This window comes from Prosopis cineraria, unplaced genomic scaffold (genome assembly GCF_029017545.1).
Source record: "Prosopis cineraria cultivar Desert tree isolate PC_DT_omini unplaced genomic scaffold, ASM2901754v1 PC5, whole genome shotgun sequence".
Classification (NCBI taxonomy): Eukaryota; Viridiplantae; Streptophyta; class Magnoliopsida; order Fabales; family Fabaceae; genus Prosopis; species Prosopis cineraria.
Window position 1 is genome coordinate 2,680,902 of NW_026555336.1, and position 7,935 is coordinate 2,688,836.

Sequence of the window (7,935 nt, forward strand, 5' to 3'; positions counted from 1 at the left end):
AAAGATCCCTTATTGAAACGTGGGAAAAAAAAATACATGTTAACACAACAAATGCAACATGAAAATGCACTTATAATTTAAAAAAAAAAAAAAGAGTTGGCCAAAACCACGCAACTAGAAAAGGCTGGCTAGTGTAATTTTTGTAAATCCAAGGCATAGATATAGTTTCGATCACATGGGGTCATTTGATATAAGATTTTGTATCTATGTTTGTATTAGTCGCTATTTGCAATCATGTGGGGAATAGCCTAGCTAGGAGCTACTCTAAAGATGATTTGGGGTAAATAAATGCTATAGATTGAAAGCTAACAATTGCTTTTCCTTCTCTTTCACATCATTTTTGGTGGATTACTGCCTTATGTTGCCTTTTATTCCGAAAGCTAAGCAGTGCTTGATGTGGACCTCAACAAGTAACTTGTCCCAATAACCTATGAAATATAATAGGGTTTAGGCACTGTTTGGAAATACAATATCTCCCATTCCAAAAATACTTTTGTAAGTGAAATGTTGTTTGAAAGAAATTTTTCATAACAAAAATACTTTCCCTAAACACATCTAAAACATGGCTAAACATAGATTTTCTAACTCTTCATTTGGTTACTTTTACGTGAATGTGATGATTTGAGCATTAATAATTGATACTTAATTTTATATTTAACCATAATACCCTCTATTATTTTTGTCATTCTTGTCGTGCGCGAGAGCTTGTGTTCTGCCACTCCCATCTCTTCTGGTCAAGAGCTCTCTCATCTCTCATCTCATGTTACTGTCTCTCCACCCATCTCGAAGCTACTCTCTAGAGGTGACATCTCCACTATCTCACCCAGTTCCTCTAAGGTGGACAGGTCACCAGAGGAGGAAGAGAACATTGCCAATGACAACAACAAAGAGGAAGACAAGTATGACTTCATCAAGGATTGAATATCTTCATGGCAGCGACCTTAGCTGCAACAACCTAAATATCTTTAGGAGAGTTGGAAGTAGGTCAAGGCAAGGAACCTGCGAGTTCAAGGAAATTAATGGCAAAATGGCCTTTGATAACAAGTGCAGCCACGTTGTAGGCACACGCTGCCATCTCCATAGTGGTGAAGGTGTCAGCTAGATCTGATTGTTTTTCCTGGGCTCTCGAATTTCTAACACCCACTTGCACCACGCCCTCATTTGAACCCCTCTGTATATGGGATGCTTGTTATTACTGCTATCTTAGCTCCTCTTGAGCTTCCTCTGTTGTGCTGGCAATGGCTCAAAAGCAAAGTTCAACCATGATTGAAATGACGATAGTCCAGATGTTGATGGCGAGGACGACGTGGTGATAGAGAGTGTGAGGACCAGTGTGAATGCTTGTCTCTATCTCTAAGTTAGGGAGCTCAGCCATTGATATTGATGAGGACAAAGTGACTAAAGGAAGCTATGGTTCAGCTCAACGATACAAATTCATTTTTACTCCCTCTATCTTGACTATTGATTACATATTTTCTTAATATTAAATTTTATATTTTATATTTTTATTATTTAACATTTTAAATTCTATGTTATTTTAAATTTATTTCATATTTTTTAATATATTATATTTATATAATGAAAATTATAAATTATCATAAATCAATGTTTTTTTTATTATTCTATATTTAGAAGCACATTTCAAAAGCACAAATTTTTATTAATTTAAACAACTTTCAGTTTGTCAAACTAACTTTTAAAAAAATGTATTTAAACACAATTTTTGTTATAACAACTGACTTTTATCAAATTAACTTTTGTTAAATGAACTTTTATCAAAATGACTTTTGATAAATTAAAAACCAAACACACACTTAACTTGCAATCCTAGAAACCAAGAAAAGTGATAGAACCAAGAAAAACAATGCCATTAAAAAACAAGGTTGATCGCTCCTGGCAAAGTTGAATCATGTATTATAGGGAACACTAGTTCTTACACTTGCACAAGAAGAATAATATTATTGATCTCTCTCTCCAAAATATGCATTGCATATAAAGGCCTTTAAATAGGCAATACAAAAGCTCTAAAAGATGCCTTCATTAAAGAGTATTGAGAAGAATCTATTATAGAATTTCTTCCATAAATGAGAAGATTTTTTACTATCCTCCTAATTAATGCAAAGATAAAAATGAGCGAGTTTTTGCCTTCAACCCACAACTAACCAAAAAAAAAAAAAACTAAAGACTCTTTTGACTCTTAAATATCAAAAATGGGAAACAAAAGACTTTTGAAAACCCTACCTGAAGGTGAAGCCAAGTTAAAAAGAAGCCTAATTAAAATACTAATTAACATAGTTAAGTCCTCAGACCCATTATTAAATGCCTAAAATATAAAATAACGGACAAACAAAGTGACTTTGGTCCATGACCTTATTAAAAATGAAGATACAAATTAAAATATATAAATAGACACGAAGCCAATTTTTCCCAAACATATCTCACGCCATCTCCGTGCACCTTGGCAAATAGCCGCCTTCTAAAACTATCATGACTCATTAAATTTTACGTTGGACTTAAACATGCAAGATTAAGGCCCATTTAACCCCTCCATGTGTATATTACTATAGATATATTGAAATAGATTCCAAAAGCATCTTGAAACCTCTTGCTTCTTCATTAGAATTGAGCCCCCCCCCCCCCCCAAAAAAAAATTGAGCTCTCCACTTCACATGAATCATACAAAGTGATGGAATTACCCTCTAAATCTAAATTAATATCAACTTGTATGTAGTTATTGCAAGATTCTAGCATTGTTATGACTTTACTATGAATTTTTTGTTGGTTATGATCTTTTATTCAGAAATAATCCTAAATGAATTTTTTTAAAAAAATTGTCATGACTGAACTACTTATCAAAGTGTAATTTGGGTAAAACCTTATGGGTCAGTTTAAATAAGCATAGTAAATTTTAGAAACTTGAATCTTTTATATTTTAAATACATGACGCTTATTTTTATAAATATTTGAGTACTTCATTATATATATTATTTGGGCCAAAAGTGGAGCCGAAGTCTAATATAATCTAAAGGTGACTTTAGCCTAACAACAGACCAACTATGTGAGTTTAAGTGTAACATAATGTTTAGACAACATATGACTTAGTCTCACCCACTCTGCCCACTACCTAGTTTTTTCGGCACAATCACTCTCACCACTCCACACAGTGAAACACACCCTTGGTCAATTAATGGCCGGAACAATTACTTGCTCCTCTTGACACCAAAGTTCAAATTTAAAAGAGCACATAATTGCCATTTTGCCTATAAATAGGCAACAGGTGCATGATTGAAGAGTCCTCGACACTGTGCTAAAACTCACTAAGACTTATCCAGCGCAAAAACAACAAAATCCAGCCTTGCGTTGCCTTGGTTCACCTAGCACGAACCTTTTCACCTTTGCAAACTCCACCTCATGAGCTAGTATCTATTCCCCTTATTTCCTATGTTTCACGAGGCACTAGTTATATTGACATAGTAGTCATACAATTGACTCTTGCACGCTACCCGACGCACTTGTAATTTCTCGCATTTACTTGAAGTTCCAAAAAAATTACGGTAAAAGATTTTTAAAACCTACATGATCGTCTAATCTAACTTGCACTTTTAAAGATACACTCCTCTAACATGCCTAACACATCTTTAAGGAGAATGACACTCTAACTCACTCCCAGAAAATTGAGCCAACATATATTTTCTTTAAAAAAATTCATATTTATAGTTTTTATTATTTTTAATTTGTGAATTTTTTAAAATAATCTTGAAAATATATTTTAATCATGGACTTACTAGTTTACAACTAAAAAAATTGAAAATTATATTGCATGTTATGGTTCGGAACGCTCATTATCCTTGTTTTAAGCAATAGCAGCATAGCACGAAGCAAGCTTTGAATCAACTTATTTCATGGAGCGGCAGAAGCAAACGGAGCTAGCAATGTTAATGTTAATTACACATACGCAAACTCCATATAACAATATTCAATTTGACAGGGGCAGGAAGATAGCGATGCTTGGTGTTTGTTTCGTGGTTAATTCATATATAGGATACCACTTCTTCCCTTTCCCTATTTATCTTATGCCGCATTCAAACATGTGTTTATCATAATATTAAAAATAAAGAAGTGTCACATTTAAAAATTAAAAGATAAATTAAGAATATATAAGATTTAAGATGTGTCTAACTAAATAGTTTAAGTTATTTTGATAAAATAAATTACCCTCAAGCATGTTTAATATAAGAATCTTACATGTTATCAAGAGACAAGTGATTGGGGACAAAAAAAAAAAAGAAGAAAACAAAGAGAAGAGAAATTAAATAGATTTTAGACTTTCAAGACTTTCAAATTTAAAAAATATATAAGGCCATACAAAAAGAAGAAGAAATGAAAAAAAAAAAAAAAACAGTAAAGAGAATATTAAAAATAAAGAAATTAAAGAAATCATATATTTAAAAATTATAAAATAAATTAAGAATATTTAAAATTTATGGTATGTCTAACTAATAATTTATATTATTTTAATAAAATAAATTATCCTCAAGTATATTCAATGCAAGAATCCAACGCCTAATAGGGCAGAATGTTGGATTGAAATTGACAATATACTATTAATTTTACTTGGACTTTTGTCCGCCCATGCGTTCAATTCCTTTGGGAAATAAACGTAAACGACACTGTCTTCTGGGATCTATAGCCCGTTTTAAGTTCCCACCCCATGTGGGAAATGTCAAACCACGCGTCGAGGAGAGGCTGTCGCTTCTAATTCTACTGCGCTTTTGGCTTCTCTGTCTTTTCGCTTCAGTGGTTGTGTAAGCCAGACGACATGACGTTGTGTCCCTGGACGGCGCCGTCGTCTGTCAGACTACCACAAATGTTTGTTTGCCTCCGCCTGATCCACGCCCACTGGGACCCATTGAATTTATTACGCTATTCACCCTGCTGAAATTAATTAAATACTCAACTAAGCAATGATTAGTACTTCCTTCAATCTTATTTATATTTATATATATTTTTTAAAAATAATTTTTAATTTAAAATTTAAAATATTTTTTAATAATTAACTTTTTTAATTTTTTATTACCATAAAATTATTTAATATAATTATATTATTATTTAAAATTAAAAATAAAATAATAATGCATATAATTTTTTATAATATAAAAAATTTAACTTTTTTTAATATGTGTGGAACGATTGAAATTGTTTTATACAAAAAATTAGAAAGAGTATTAAGAAATATATACTTTCTCTAATCTTATTTATAAATTATTTTTAACATATTTTATTAGAATAAAAAATTTAAATTTAATTAAATTTGTTTTAAAATTTAATAAATTTTTTCTACTACTCCCTAAAAAAGATAAAAATTATTTTTAATAATTTTTTCAGCATTTAATGAAAGAAAAAAAATAACATTGTAGACAAAAAATAGTGAAATGTCTTCTAAATAAGATCAAATTTAATTTTTTTCCCTTCTTTATAAATATAATCAGAAAAGTGAAATATTTTTAGATAAAATTTTACATATAGATAAATTTTATTAAATATATAACTTAATATATTGAAAAAGGAGAGGGACATAAATTAGTGATAGGGAAATGATAATATTAAAATATACCTATTTAACAAGACATTAATATTTTTACAAATATGTTGTGAGATGCCAAATATTTTTTTTAAAAAGTCTCATAATTTAAAATGGAAATAGTATTATGTTTTAAGAGTAGTTAATTATCAGGGAAATCTCACTGAATCATAGCTGAAGGAGATTAATTGTTGAAAAGCACCAATAGATTTTGAATTTGGATGAGGACTAAAATGAAAAGAAACATTGAATGAGGGGTGATGAAAATAACTTTTTTCTTAAAAAAAAAAAAAATACATCACCTTTCCTCTCATCACACGGAGCCGAAGTTTCATGATTCCTTGGTTCACCTAAAAATTATAGAGCTGCCGAGCCATTGACGATTTCTAGTCACAAAAAGCCAAATTATATACACTTTTTATTTAAAAATATAAAATATTTTAATTAAATTTTATCTTTTAATAAAATAATTACTTATTTTTAAATTTATTTTATTTTTTTTATATTTACCTTTATTAAATACTTTATAATAAATATAAAATCATTATTAATGGGGCACTTTTAAAAAAGATAATGATTACACTTCAAAAAACTAAAAATACCTTATATTTTTTAATAAAAAGAGTATATGTGTGTGTTATAAACTTAATTTTGTTAAAGAGTTTGAGTCAATTTTTTATTTCAATAATATTTAATTGTTAATTTATTAAAGTGAATCTTTAATTTCCCAATGAAGTTCAATTTTTTTTTTGCACATTCATTTTAAATTTGGAATAATTCATATATGTACAAGCAAAAAAAAAAATTGTTGCTATATTATAACACGTTTTGCCAACCTTATATATATATATATATACTCTCTTCAATTTTATTTATAAAGTATTTTTTAAAAGTTATTTTTAATCTAAAATATAAAATATCTTGTAATAATTAATCCAACTTTTTTAATTTTATCTTTTTTTAATTAACTTAAAGATATTTAATATGATTATATTATTATTTAAAACTCAGAGTAAAAATAAACATGCCTCTCACTTTAGAAAAAATATATATATTTTGCCAGCACCAAAGCCACCAACCCTAAATTGTTATTGTTTTTTGGGAGAATGAAACGGGAAGCAAAACGTTTGAGATTTAGGTTAGACCATTACAACAGAGAGAATGAAAACAAAAAACCCAAATTGACTATATTAACCCTATACTATTACACATTTGATGGCCGTTTCTTTTGAAAAAATACGCATATCCAGTTATTACAGTTCTAAAGTATTGTCAAATCATTAACCAAAAAACAAATTTAGTCAAATCAGGGTACTTAATTAATGTAACTTTGTCAATAAGGCGCAGCCGCGTCGGATACAGTGTCCTGCTAACGTATGGGAATCACTATTGGATTGGATTGGATATAACAATAATGGATTTCTCGAAGTATCTAAATCTAAATCATTCAGAATTCAAATATAGTTCGTAAGAGCCTTCATCTGATTAACGACTCCACTGAAAGAGTAACTCGAAGGCGCTGACTGTACATGTCTGTGGTGACGTGACTATGATTTAATTTAAAAAAACATATAATTTTAAATTCTGCACTTAACTCACATTTTATTATTAACTTTTATATTTTTTAATATTTTAAATTTTTAAATTTTTATTTTTTAATATTTTAAGTTTTTTAACAAATAAAGTATAAAAACTTTAAAGAGACATAAAAAACTAAAAAAAACAGAAGTGTAAAAATTTAAAATATAAAAAAATTTAAAAATTAATAATAAAATATGAGTAAATTATAAAAATTTAAAATTACATTTTTTTTTAATTTAATTTAGACCTAATTCATTCATTCACCGCTATAATTTGGAGGTGTCAAGTTTCAACCGAGAAGACTGGAGAAAGACGCCTGAAACACGACTGTGAAGTTACGGTTGAGAGTAATTTAATGGAGACAACGTCACAATGATAAAGGATCAAGGCAAAGGAACAAATATCCACCCTTTACCGAAACTTTTAACTATCTCACCCATTACAAAAAAAAAGTATTTAAATTATTAATTTTGTTTTTAAAATAAAATAAATTAAACTTCTAATTTTCTCCCCATTAAATAAAAATTTTAAATTTATATTACATTCTTTCTTATACTTAATGGGTTTAAATGGTGGTAATATTAAAAAATAAAATTAATATCCCATCAAACGTTTTATTTATATTAAGAATTAAAAAATTCTTTTAAAATGCGTTTCATAATAAAGACCAAATGGAGTACAAGTAAAAAAAAAAAAAAAAAAAGAACAAATGGAGTATATGTTATGTGAGTAGTTATGATATTGTACTTAAGATTGCTTATTATACATGTATA